Source organism: Melopsittacus undulatus, chromosome 2 (genome assembly GCF_012275295.1).
Source record: "Melopsittacus undulatus isolate bMelUnd1 chromosome 2, bMelUnd1.mat.Z, whole genome shotgun sequence".
In the NCBI taxonomy this organism is placed as follows: domain Eukaryota; kingdom Metazoa; phylum Chordata; class Aves; order Psittaciformes; family Psittaculidae; genus Melopsittacus; species Melopsittacus undulatus.
In genome coordinates this window covers 119,709,139-119,722,729 of record NC_047528.1, presented here as the reverse complement: position 1 = coordinate 119,722,729, position 13,591 = coordinate 119,709,139, and the positions used below count along the sequence as shown (strand labels likewise).

The window sequence follows — 13,591 nt, the reverse complement described above, 5'->3', positions numbered from 1 at the left end:
CAGCAAGAGAAGATGTGGCACTGCGGACGAGCATACGGAGGAAGCTGCTTATGGTAAATAGGTGGAACTAGAGGGAATAACAGTGCATCCATTTGGAACTTCAGCTCTTTGGCAACCGTGTATCTTGTTGATCTGCTTTGAAAGCTCAGGGCAAAGGCACTACCTTGTCCAGCAGCACAATCACTTCTCTTGAAGTCATTGACTCTTCAGAGGTTTGCTCTATCTGAAGCATTGTCTGCTTTTTTGCACTGCCTTCCTTTGGTATCACAGTGTCTTTGGATAGGTTGCTTCCTTATAAATGTAATGGTGTTTGCTTTGGTTGCTTCCTTATAAATGTAATGGTGTTTGCTTTGGTTGCTTCCTTATAAATGTAATGGTGTTTGCTTTGGAACAGTCAGACAAGCTTAGCTCCTGTTGGGCCAAGCTTTTGCATGTTTAGAAGCCAGCTAAGCTGTAAATTGTTCTGTGATCTCATTGCAGGAGTCCTGTTGTGTTGCCGGTCAGCACACAGAAAGAACAGGTCCCTTTTTCAGCTACACCAGCAAGTCTTCGGGCACAGCAGGGAGCTGTGGAGCGGGAGAAAATGAACATGGGATTTGGTGTGTGAACAGCTCATGGGGAATGCGTAGAAGAAAAGGTTGTGTTGGGAGTAAATGTTGACCTCTGCAAAGCTGAGGAATGTCCAGGTTTTTGCTGCGATACTGAACCTCTTTCTCTTTAGGCTAATCTGTTTAGCTTGAATCCATGTGGGTAACTATGTGCATGTTTAGCAGGTGGATGGAGCTGACTCAAGGAGAAAGCTGAGCAGCCTTGGATACTGAGCTCTGATTGGTGAGTCTAGAGGTTAGTACTGTTTACAAAGCTCATGTTTACAACTTGTTTGTTATTGTATTTGTGAAATTGTATATTTTGTAATCTTGTATTTGTAAAACTACAGTGGGAAACTACAGCCTTGGCAGAGACCATTCTGTGCATGAGAACATGGGAAACTCCAGAGGCCTGAGAAGACAATTGACCTTGGATATGCCAGCCAAAAATCGTCTTACATTACAGTAACAAGGCTGAGGGTATCAGGATCGCTCACTACGTGGCCTTGGCTCTTGAAGAATTCCACAAATCCCCGTCTTGGTTTTGAGGGATCCAGATACTCTTTACAGCTTCTTCTGTTAGCAGTTCTTGTCCCAACTGAACTGCTCCTCCAAGTCCTGGATTTACCCCCAGGTTACAAACTGCTCTAATGCTTTTCTTTTTCCCACTCCTCAGCTCCAGTGTCCATCCAGGCCATTCCACCGGGGGAGCACTGGGATCCGAATTGGAGGGCAGCTCATCTGAACATGGGGACCAAACTTGTTTCAGAAGTGGCTCACCCTGCTGTAAGTGGCTACAAAATGGTTTTTGCTTTAACTCTTTCTTGCCTGAAATGTTAAACTGCTACTGATGACAACTTCTACATGAACCTGACAACAAAAAGTATCCAGAACAGCATCTGCCTCAACACACACAGAGGGGATCCCACCTCACCCAACTACAATATGGGAACCACAGAACCCAGACCATCATTATCCCAGCTCTGCAGCCATCTGACTTCCGCAGCGCCAGGACAGCATCGATTCCAGCCGGCTCCTACCCCCTCATTCCCGATCGGACTTCAAGCCCTCCGGGAAGGTCACCGGTCTGCAGGTCACCTTTCGGACGCCGCTCGTCGACGCAGGAGTCACAGAGAACGTGGAGACCATCAATGGGATCAAGGAATGGCCAGAGTTTATTAGATACAGTGCTCTTCTTATACCCTTACAGCCTCATGTAACAGCCTTGGATAGTGAGCTCTAATTGGTTAGTGTGGAGGTTACTACCATTTACACAGCTAATGTTTATAACTTGTTTGTTATTGTATCTGTAGGACTGTATTTGTATGTTTTGTAGTATTGTATTTGTAAAACCACAGTGGGAAACTACAGCCTTGGCAGAGATCATTCTGTGCACGAGAACATGGGAAATTACAGAGGCCTGACAAGACAATTGACCTTGCTTATGCCTGCTTGAATGTTCTTACATGACAGCAACAAGGCTGAGGGTATCAGGATCGCTCACAATGTGGCCTTGGCTCTTGAAGAATTCCACAAATCCCCTTCTTGGTTTTGAGGGATCCAGATACTCTTTACAGCTTCTTCTGTTAGCAGTTCTCGTCCCAACTGAACTGCTCCTCCAAGTCTTGTGTTTACCCCCAGGTTACAAACTGCTCTAATGCTTTTCTTTTTCCCACTCCTCAGCTCCAGTGTCCATCCAGGCCATTCCACCGGGGGAGCACTGGGATCCGAATTGGAGGGCAGCTCATCTGAACATGGGGACCAAACTTGTTTCAGAAGTGGCTCACCCTGCTGTAAGTGGCTACAAAATGGTTTTTGTATTAACTCTTTCTTGCCTGAAATGTTGCCGGCTCCTACCCCCTCGTTCCCGATGGGACTTTGAGCCCTCCGGGAAGGTCACCGGTCTGCAGGTCCCCGTTCGGACGCCGCTCGTCGACGCAGGAGTCACAGAGAACGTGGAGAACATCAACGGGATCAAGCAATGGCCAGAGTTTATTTAATACAGTGCTCTTCTTATACCCTTACAGCCTTATGTAACAGCCTTGGATGGGAGGGACTACTGATTTCTGTACTTGTATGGGTTGTTTCTGTAGCCCTATGATGTTTTCCTCCCTGAATATAACTTGTTATAATAGTTATCTTACCTGAAAAAGGGGAGGGTGAGGGTGGATGGTATGGACTATTGATCTTGTACTTGTATGGTCTGTTTTTGTACCCCTATGATGTTTTCCTCCCTGAATATAACTTGCTATAATTGTTGTCTTAACTGAAAAAGGAGAGGGTTGGGGTGGATATGATGGACTATTGATTTTGTATGGGTTTTTTTCTGTACCCCTATGATGTTTTCCTCCCAGACTATAACTTGATATAATTGTTGGCTGAACTGAAAAAGGAGAGGGTGGGGGTGGATGAGATGGAGTATTGATCTTGTACTTGTATGGGTTGTTTTTGTAGCCCTGTGATGTTTTCCTCCCTGAAAACAAGTTGTTTAAGAACTTGTTATAGTTGTTGTCTGAATAAAAAAGAGAGGGTTGGGGTGGATGGGACAGAGTATTGATCTTGTATTGGTTGTTTCTGTACCCTTCTGATGTTTCCCTCCCTGACTATAACTTGTCATAATTGTGTCTGAACTGAAAAAGGAGAGGGTGAGGGTGGATGTGATGGACTATTGATCCTGTACTTGTATTGGTTGTTTCTGTCCCCCTATGATGTTTTCCTCCCTGGCTGTAACTTGTTAAAATTGTTGTGTTAATTGAAAATGGAGAGGGTGAGGGTGGATGGGATGGTCTATTTTTCCTTGTACTTGTATGGGTTGTTTCTGTACCCCTATAATGTTTTTCTCCCTGAGTATAACTTGTTATAATTGTTGTCTGAATAAAAAAGAGAAGGTTGAGTTGGATGGGATGGACCATTGATCTTGTACTGGTTGTTTCTGTACCTCTATGATGTTTTCTTCCTTGGCTGTAACTTGTTATAATTGTTGTCTGAATTGAAAAAGGAGAGGGTGAGGGTCGGTGGGATGGACTATTGATCTTGTACTTGTATTGGTTGTTTCTGTACCCCTATGATGTCTCCTTCCCTGACTATAACTTGTTATAATTGTTGTCTTAACTGAAAAAGGAGAGGGTGAGGGTGGATATCACAGACTATTGATCTTATACTTGTATGGATTGTTTCTGTACCCCTATGATGCTTTCTTCCCTGGCTGTAACTTGTTATAATTTTTGTCTGAATAAAAAAGAGAAGGTTGAGTTGGATGCAATGTACCATTGATCTTGTACTAGTTGTTTCTGTACCTCTATGATGTTTTCCTCGCTGACTATAACTTGTTATAATTATTGTCTGAATAAAAAAGAGAAGGTTAACTTGGATGCAATGGACCATTGATCTTGTACTTGTTGTTTCTGTACCTCTATGATGTTTTCCTCACTGACTATTACTTGTTATAATTGCTGTGTGTATAAAAAAGAGAAGGTTGAGTTGGATGCAATGTACCATTGATCTTGTACTGGTTTCTGTACCTCTATGATGTTTTCCTCACTGACTGCTACTTGTTATAATTGCTGTGTGTATAAAAAAGAGAAGGTTGAGTTGGATGCAATGTACCATTGATCTTGTACTGGTTGTTTCTGTACCTCTATGATGTTTTCCTCCCTGAATTTAACTTGTTATAATTGTTGTCTGAATAAAAAAGAGAAGGTTGAGTTGGATGGGATGGACCATTGATCTTGTACTGGTTGTTTCTGTGCCTCTATGATGTTTTCTTTTCTGGCTGTAACTTGTTACAATTGTTGTATGAACTGAAAAAGGAGAGGGTTGGGGTGGATGGGATGGAGTATTGATCTTGTACTTCTATTGCTTGTTTCTGTACCCCTATGATGTTTCCCTCCCTGAATATAACTTGTTATAATTGTTGTCTGAACTGAAAAATGAGAGGGTGAGGGTGGATGGGATGGACCATTGATTTTGTACTGCTTGTTTCTGTACCTCTATGATGTTTTCCTCACTGACTGTAACTTGTTATAATTGCTCTGTGTATAAAAAAGAGAAGGTTGAGTTGGATGCAATGTACCTTTGATCTTGTACTGGTTGTTTCTGTACCTCTATGATGTTTTCTTCCTTGGCTGTAACTTGTTATAATTGTTGTCTGAATTGAAAAAGGAGAGGGTGAGGGTGGATGTCACAGACTATTGATCTTGTACTTGTATTGGTTGTTTCTGTAACCCTATGATGTCTCCTTCCCTGACTATAACTTGTTATAATTGTTGTCTTAACTGAAAAAGGAGAGGGTGAGGGTGGATGTCACAGACTATTGATCTTGTACTTGTATGGATTGTTTCTGTACTCCTATGATGCTTTCTTCCCTGGCTGTAACTTGTTATAATTGTTGTCTGAATAAAAAAGGAGAAGGTTGACTTGGATGCAATGGACCATTGATCTTGTACTGGTTGTTTCTGTACCTCTATGATGTTTTCCTCACTGACTGTAACTTGTTATAATTGTTGTGTGAATAAGAAAGAGAAGGTTGAGTTGGATGCAATGGACCATTGATGTTGTACTGGTTGTTTCTGTACCTCTATGATGTTTTCCTCGCTGACTATTACTTGTTATAATTGCTGTGTGTATAAAAAAGAGAAGGTTGTGTTGGATGCAATGTACCATTGATCTTGTACTGGTTGTTTCTGTACCCCTATGATGTTTTCTTTCCTGGCTGTAACTTGTTACAATTGTTGTCTGAACTGAAAAAGGAGAGGGTTGGGGTGGATGGGATGGAGTATTGATCTTGTACTTGTATTGGTTGTTTCTGTACCCCTATGATGTTTCCCTCCCTTAATATAACTTGTTATAATTGTTGTCTGAACTGAAAAATGAGAGGGTGAGGGTGGATGGGACGGACTATTGATTTTGTACTGCTTGTTTCTGTACCCCTAAGATGTTTTCCTTGCTGACTATAACTTGTTATAATTATTGTCTGAATAAAAAAGAGAAGGTTGACTTGGATGCAATGGACCATTGATCTTGTACTGGTTGTTTCTGTACCTCTATGATGTTTTCCTCGCTGACTGTTACTTGTTATAATTGCTGTGTGTATAAAAAAGAGAAGGTTGAGTTGGTTGCTGTGTGTATAAAAAAGAGAAGGTTGAGTTGGATGCAATGTACCATTGATCTTGTACTGGTTGTTTCTGTAACTCTATGATGTTTTCCTCGCTGACTATTACTTGTTATAATTGTTGTGTGAATAAAAAAGAGAAGGTTGAGTTGGATGCAATGGACCTTTGATCTTGTACTGGTTGTTTCTGTACCTCTATGATGTTTTCCTCACTGACTGTAACTTGTTATAATTCTTAACTGAATAAAAAAGGGAAGGTTGAGTTGGATGCAATGAACCATTGATCTTGTACTGGTTGTTTCTGTACCTCTATGATGTTTTCCTTGCTGACTGTTACTTGTTATAATTGCTGTGTGTATAAAAAAGAGAAGGTTGAGTTGGATGCAATGTACCATTGATCTTGTCCTGGTTGTTTCTGTACCTCTATGATGTTTTCCTTGCTGACTGTTACTTGTTATAATTGCTGTGTGTATAAAAAAGAGAAGGTTGACTTGGATGCAATGGACCTTTGATCTTGTACTGGTTGTTTCTGTACCTCTATGATGTTTTCCTCACTGACTGTTACTTGTTATAATTGCTGTGTGTATAAAAAAGAGAAGGTTGAGTTGGATGCAATGGACCTTTGATCTTGTACTGGTTGTTTCTGTACCTCTATGATGTTTTCCTCGCTGACTATTACTTGTTATAATTGTTGTGTGAATAAAAAAGAGAAGGTTGAGTTGGATGCAATGTACCATTGATCTTGTACTGGTTGTTTCTGTACCTCTATGATGTTTTCCTCCCTGACTGTAACTTTTTATAATTGCTGTGTGTATAAGAAAGAGAAGGTTGAGTTGGATGCAATGTACCATTGATCTTGTACTGGTTGTTTCTGTACCTCTATGATGTTTTCCTCACTGACTTTTACTTGTTATAATTATTATTTGAATAAAAAGCAGAAGGTTGAGTTGGATGCAATGGACCATTGATCTTGTACTGGTTTTTTCTGTACCCCTATTCTGTTTCCCTTCCTGAATATAACTTGTTATAATTGTTGTCTGAACTGAAAAATGAGAGGGTGAGGGTGGATGGGATGGACCATTGATTTTGTACTGCTTGTTTTTGTACTCCTATGATGTTTTCCTTGGTGACTATAACTTGTTGTAATTATTGTCTGAATAAAAAAGAGAAGGTTGAGTTGGATGCAATGGACCATTGATTTTGTACTGGTTGTTTCTGTACCTCTATGATGTTTTCCTCACTGACTATAACTTGTTATAATTATTACCAGAATAAAGAAGGGAAGGTTGAGTTGGATGCAATGTACCATTGATGTTGTACTGGTTGTTTCTGTACCCCTATGATGTTTTCCTCACTGACTGTTACTTGTTATAATTATTGTCTGAATAAAAAGGAGAAGGTTGAGTTGGATGTAATGTGCCATAGATCTTGTACTGGTTGTTTCTGTACCTCTATGATGTTTTCTTTCCTGGCTGTAACTTGTTACAATTGTTGTCTTAATAAAAAAAATTGAGTTGGTGTCTGATTCCTGTGTGTCTCTGCATCGTTTGGATATTGTTCCTGTTTTGCAGGTAAGTGCTACAGGTAAGTCGATTAGATTGGTAGACTGCTAGATGGCAGGCAGGCTGATAGAGTGATGGCAGGCAGGCTGATAGAGTGATGGCAGGCAGGCTGATAGAGTGATGGCAGGCAGGCTCTTAGAGAGATGGCAGGCAGGCTTTTACAGAGATGGCAGGCAGGCTCTTAGATGGCAGGCAGGCTCTTAGAGAGATGGCAGGCAGGCTCTTAGAGAGATGGCAGGCAGGCTCTTAGAGAGATGGCAGGCAGGCTGATAGAGAGATGGCAGGCACGGTCATAGACAGGTTTCTGGCTTCTGTCTTTTGCCTTGTGCCTTCTGTCTTTTGCCTTGTGCCTTCTGTCTTTTGCCTTGTGCCTTCTGTCTTTTGCCTTGTGCCTTCTGTCTTTTGCCTTGTGCCTTCTGTCTTTTGCCTTGTGCCTTCTGTCTTTTGCCTTGTGCCCTGTGGACCGCACTTTTTCTACTACTATACTCTTTACTCTTTTATACTATATATATACACTATAGACTAGTATATATACTAAATACTATACTAGTATATATAGTAGTATATGTACTACTTTACCTATAGTAGTACTTACTAAAGTAGTAAAGTGCTACTATAGGTAAAGTAGTATATATACTACTATATATACTAGTATAGTATTTAGTGTATATATTCGTATATAGCGTATATATATAGTATAAAAGAGTAAAGAGTATAGTAGTAGAAAAATTGCTGTCCACAGGGCAGAAGGCAGAAGGCAGAAGGCAGAAGGCAGAAGGCAGAAGGCAGAAGGCAGAAGGCAGAAGGCAGAAGGCAGAAGGCAGAAGGCAGAAGGCAGAAGGCAGAAGGCAGAAGGCAGAAGGCAGAAGGCAGAAGGCAGAAGGCAGAAGGCAGAAGGCAGAAGGCAGAAGGCAGAAGGCAGAAGGCAGAAGGCAGAAGGCAGAAGGCAGAAGGCAGAAGGCAGAAGGCAGAAGGCAGAAGGCAGAAGGCAGAAGGCAGAAGGCAGAAGGCAGAAGGCAGAAGGCAGAAGGCAGAAGGCAGAAGGCAGAAGGCAGAAGGCAGAAGGCAGAAGGCAGAAGGCAGAAGGCAGAAGGCAGAAGGCAGAAGGCAGAAGGCAGAAGGCAGAAGGCAGAAGGCAGAAGGCAGAAGGCAGAAGGCAGAAGGCAGAAGGCAGAAGGCAGAAGGCAGAAGGCAGAAGGCAGAAGGCAGAAGGCAGAAGGCAGAAGGCAGAAGGCAGAAGGCAGAAGGCAGAAGGCAGAAGGCAGAAGGCAGAAGGCAGAAGGCAGAAGGCAGAAGGCAGAAGGCAGAAGGCAGAAGGCAGAAGGCAGAAGGCAGAAGGCAGAAGGCAGAAGGCAGAAGGCAGAAGGCAGAAGGCAGAAGGCAGAAGGCAGAAGGCAGAAGGCAGAAGGCAGAAGGCAGAAGGCAGAAGGCAGAAGGCAGAAGGCAGAAGGCAGAAGGCAGAAGGCAGAAGGCAGAAGGCAGAAGGCAGAAGGCAGAAGGCAGAAGGCAGAAGGCAGAAGGCAGAAGGCAGAAGGCAGAAGGCAGAAGGCAGAAGGCAGAAGGCAGAAGGCAGAAGGCAGAAGGCAGAAGGCAGAAGGCAGAAGGCAGAAGGCAGAAGGCAGAAGGCAGAAGGCAGAAGGCAGAAGGCAGAAGGCAGAAGGCAGAAGGCAGAAGGCAGAAGGCAGAAGGCAGAAGGCAGAAGGCAGAAGGCAGAAGGCAGAAGGCAGAAGGCAGAAGGCAGAAGGCAGAAGGCAGAAGGCAGAAGGCAGAAGGCAGAAGGCAGAAGGCAGAAGGCAGAAGGCAGAAGGCAGAAGGCAGAAGGCAGAAGGCAGAAGGCAGAAGGCAGAAGGCAGAAGGCAGAAGGCAGAAGGCAGAAGGCAGAAGGCAGAAGGCAGAAGGCAGAAGGCAGAAGGCAGAAGGCAGAAGGCAGAAGGCAGAAGGCAGAAGGCAGAAGGCAGAAGGCAGAAGGCAGAAGGCAGAAGGCAGAAGGCAGAAGGCAGAAGGCAGAAGGCAGAAGGCAGAAGGCAGAAGGCAGAAGGCAGAAGGCAGAAGGCAGAAGGCAGAAGGCAGAAGGCAGAAGGCAGAAGGCAGAAGGCAGAAGGCAGAAGGCAGAAGGCAGAAGGCAGAAGGCAGAAGGCAGAAGGCAGAAGGCAGAAGGCAGAAGGCAGAAGGCAGAAGGCAGAAGGCAGAAGGCAGAAGGCAGAAGGCAGAAGGCAGAAGGCAGAAGGCAGAAGGCAGAAGGCAGAAGGCAGAAGGCAGAAGGCAGAAGGCAGAAGGCAGAAGGCAGAAGGCAGAAGGCAGAAGGCAGAAGGCAGAAGGCAGAAGGCAGAAGGCAGAAGGCAGAAGGCAGAAGGCAGAAGGCAGAAGGCAGAAGGCAGAAGGCAGAAGGCAGAAGGCAGAAGGCAGAAGGCAGAAGGCAGAAGGCAGAAGGCAGAAGGCAGAAGGCAGAAGGCAGAAGGCAGAAGGCAGAAGGCAGAAGGCAGAAGGCAGAAGGCAGAAGGCAGAAGGCAGAAGGCAGAAGGCAGAAGGCAGAAGGCAGAAGGCAGAAGGCAGAAGGCAGAAGGCAGAAGGCAGAAGGCAGAAGGCAGAAGGCAGAAGGCAGAAGGCAGAAGGCAGAAGGCAGAAGGCAGAAGGCAGAAGGCAGAAGGCAGAAGGCAGAAGGCAGAAGGCAGAAGGCAGAAGGCAGAAGGCAGAAGGCAGAAGGCAGAAGGCAGAAGGCAGAAGGCAGAAGGCAGAAGGCAGAAGGCAGAAGGCAGAAGGCAGAAGGCAGAAGGCAGAAGGCAGAAGGCAGAAGGCAGAAGGCAGAAGGCAGAAGGCAGAAGGCAGAAGGCAGAAGGCAGAAGGCAGAAGGCAGAAGGCAGAAGGCAGAAGGCAGAAGGCAGAAGGCAGAAGGCAGAAGGCAGAAGGCAGAAGGCAGAAGGCAGAAGGCAGAAGGCAGAAGGCAGAAGGCAGAAGGCAGAAGGCAGAAGGCAGAAGGCAGAAGGCAGAAGGCAGAAGGCAGAAGGCAGAAGGCAGAAGGCAGAAGGCAGAAGGCAGAAGGCAGAAGGCAGAAGGCAGAAGGCAGAAGGCAGAAGGCAGAAGGCAGAAGGCAGAAGGCAGAAGGCAGAAGGCAGAAGGCAGAAGGCAGAAGGCAGAAGGCAGAAGGCAGAAGGCAGAAGGCAGAAGGCAGAAGGCAGAAGGCAGAAGGCAGAAGGCAGAAGGCAGAAGGCAGAAGGCAGAAGGCAGAAGGCAGAAGGCAGAAGGCAGAAGGCAGAAGGCAGAAGGCAGAAGGCAGAAGGCAGAAGGCAGAAGGCAGAAGGCAGAAGGCAGAAGGCAGAAGGCAGAAGGCAGAAGGCAGAAGGCAGAAGGCAGAAGGCAGAAGGCAGAAGGCAGAAGGCAGAAGGCAGAAGGCAGAAGGCAGAAGGCAGAAGGCAGAAGGCAGAAGGCAGAAGGCAGAAGGCAGAAGGCAGAAGGCAGAAGGCAGAAGGCAGAAGGCAGAAGGCAGAAGGCAGAAGGCAGAAGGCAGAAGGCAGAAGGCAGAAGGCAGAAGGCAGAAGGCAGAAGGCAGAAGGCAGAAGGCAGAAGGCAGAAGGCAGAAGGCAGAAGGCAGAAGGCAGAAGGCAGAAGGCAGAAGGCAGAAGGCAGAAGGCAGAAGGCAGAAGGCAGAAGGCAGAAGGCAGAAGGCAGAAGGCAGAAGGCAGAAGGCAGAAGGCAGAAGGCAGAAGGCAGAAGGCAGAAGGCAGAAGGCAGAAGGCAGAAGGCAGAAGGCAGAAGGCAGAAGGCAGAAGGCAGAAGGCAGAAGGCAGAAGGCAGAAGGCAGAAGGCAGAAACGCAGCCCTCATATTCTGGTCTGCATAGGCAGAGCGAGCCGAGGTCTGCCTGGTCTACCCGCACCCCCCACCACACACAGCAGCCCTCATATTCTGGTCTGCATAGGCAGAGCGAGCCGAGGTCTGCCTGGTCTACCCGCACCCCCCACCACACACAGCAGCCCTCATATTCTGGTCTGCATAGGCAGAGCGAGCCGAGGTCTGCCTGGTCTACCCGCACCCCCCACCACACACAGCAGCCCTCATATTCTGGTCTGCATAGGCAGAGCGAGCCGAGGTCTGCCTGGTCTACCCGCACCCCCCACCACACACAGCAGCCCTCATATTCTGGTCTGCATAGGCAGAGCGAGCCGAGGTCTGCCTGGTCTACCCGCACCCCCCACCACACACAGCAGCCCTCATATTCTGGTCTGCATAGGCAGAGCGAGCCGAGGTCTGCCTGGTCTACCCGCACCCCCCACCACACACAGCAGCCCTCATATTCTGGTCTGCATAGGCAGAGCGAGCCGAGGTCTGCCTGGTCTACCCGCACCCCCCACCACACACAGCAGCCCTCATATTCTGGTCTGCATAGGCAGAGCGAGCCGAGGTCTGCCTGGTCTACCCGCACCCCCCACCACACACAGCAGCCCTCATATTCTGGTCTGCATAGGCAGAGCGAGCCGAGGTCTGCCTGGTCTACCCGCACCCCCCACCACACACAGCAGCCCTCATATTCTGGTCTGCATAGGCAGAGCGAGCCGAGGTCTGCCTGGTCTACCCGCACCCCCCACCACACACAGCAGCCCTCATATTCTGGTCTGCATAGGCAGAGCGAGCCGAGGTCTGCCTGGTCTACCCGCACCCCCCACCACACACAGCAGCCCTCATATTCTGGTCTGCATAGGCAGAGCGAGCCGAGGTCTGCCTGGTCTACCCGCACCCCCCACCACACACAGCAGCCCTCATATTCTGGTCTGCATAGGCAGAGCGAGCCGAGGTCTGCCTGGTCTACCCGCACCCCCCACCACACACAGCAGCCCTCATATTCTGGTCTGCATAGGCAGAGCGAGCCGAGGTCTGCCTGGTCTACCCGCACCCCCCACCACACACAGCAGCCCTCATATTCTGGTCTGCATAGGCAGAGCGAGCCGAGGTCTGCCTGGTCTACCCGCACCCCCCACCACACACAGCAGCCCTCATATTCTGGTCTGCATAGGCAGAGCGAGCCGAGGTCTGCCTGGTCTACCCGCACCCCCCACCACACACAGCAGCCCTCATATTCTGGTCTGCATAGGCAGAGCGAGCCGAGGTCTGCCTGGTCTACCCGCACCCCCCACCACACACAGCAGCCCTCATATTCTGGTCTGCATAGGCAGAGCGAGCCGAGGTCTGCCTGGTCTACCCGCACCCCCCACCACACACAGCAGCCCTCATATTCTGGTCTGCATAGGCAGAGCGAGCCGAGGTCTGCCTGGTCTACCCGCACCCCCCACCACACACAGCAGCCCTCATATTCTGGTCTGCATAGGCAGAGCGAGCCGAGGTCTGCCTGGTCTACCCGCACCCCCCACCACACACAGCAGCCCTCATATTCTGGTCTGCATAGGCAGAGCGAGCCGAGGTCTGCCTGGTCTACCCGCACCCCCCACCACACACAGCAGCCCTCATATTCTGGTCTGCATAGGCAGAGCGAGCCGAGGTCTGCCTGGTCTACCCGCACCCCCCACCACACACAGCAGCCCTCATATTCTGGTCTGCATAGGCAGAGCGAGCCGAGGTCTGCCTGGTCTACCCGCACCCCCCACCACACACAGCAGCCCTCATATTCTGGTCTGCATAGGCAGAGCGAGCCGAGGTCTGCCTGGTCTACCCGCACCCCCCACCACACACAGCAGCCCTCATATTCTGGTCTGCATAGGCAGAGCGAGCCGAGGTCTGCCTGGTCTACCCGCACCCCCCACCACACACAGCAGCCCTCATATTCTGGTCTGCATAGGCAGAGCGAGCCGAGGTCTGCCTGGTCTACCCGCACCCCCCACCACACACAGCAGCCCTCATATTCTGGTCTGCATAGGCAGAGCGAGCCGAGGTCTGCCTGGTCTACCCGCACCCCCCACCACACACAGCAGCCCTCATACCTCACCCATGATGCCACACTTTACGTGTGTGTCATAAGTTGCGTGTGTCATAGTGTGCGATCTAGAACCTCCCCAATACCTAGAACCTCCCCGAAACCTAGAACCTCCCCGAAACCTAGAACCTCCCCAAAACCTAGAACCGCCCCAAAATCTAGAACCACCCCAAAATCCACGTCCCACATTCGCTGTCCGATCTGGAACCTCCCCAAAACCTAGAACCGCCCCAAAATCTAGAACCGCCCCAAAATCCACGTCCCACATTCGCTGTCCGATCTGGAACCTCCCCAAAACCTAGAACCGCCCCAAAATCTAGAACCACCCCAAAATCCAAGTGCCCCGTGTGCTGTCCGATCTGGAACCGCCCCAAAACCTGGAACCGCCCCCAAACCTAGAACCGCCCCAA

General features: G+C 48.3%; 1 long non-coding RNA gene across 2 annotated transcripts; it reads left to right on the top strand.

Annotated features, from left to right (window-relative positions):
- Nucleotides 1-483: 483 nt before the first annotated feature.
- Nucleotides 484-2,384, top strand: LOC117435873 (uncharacterized). Of its 2 annotated transcripts, none has more exons than XR_004549404.1 (3): nucleotides 484-843; nucleotides 1,264-1,373; nucleotides 2,271-2,384. It is a non-coding gene; the product is annotated as an uncharacterized lncRNA (long non-coding RNA). The 2 variants fall into 2 exon arrangements; XR_004549403.1 differs by lacking the exon at nucleotides 2,271-2,384 and having other exon boundaries at nucleotides 484-686; nucleotides 771-843; nucleotides 1,264-1,787.
- The last annotated feature ends 11,207 nt before the right edge of the window (nucleotides 2,385-13,591 follow it).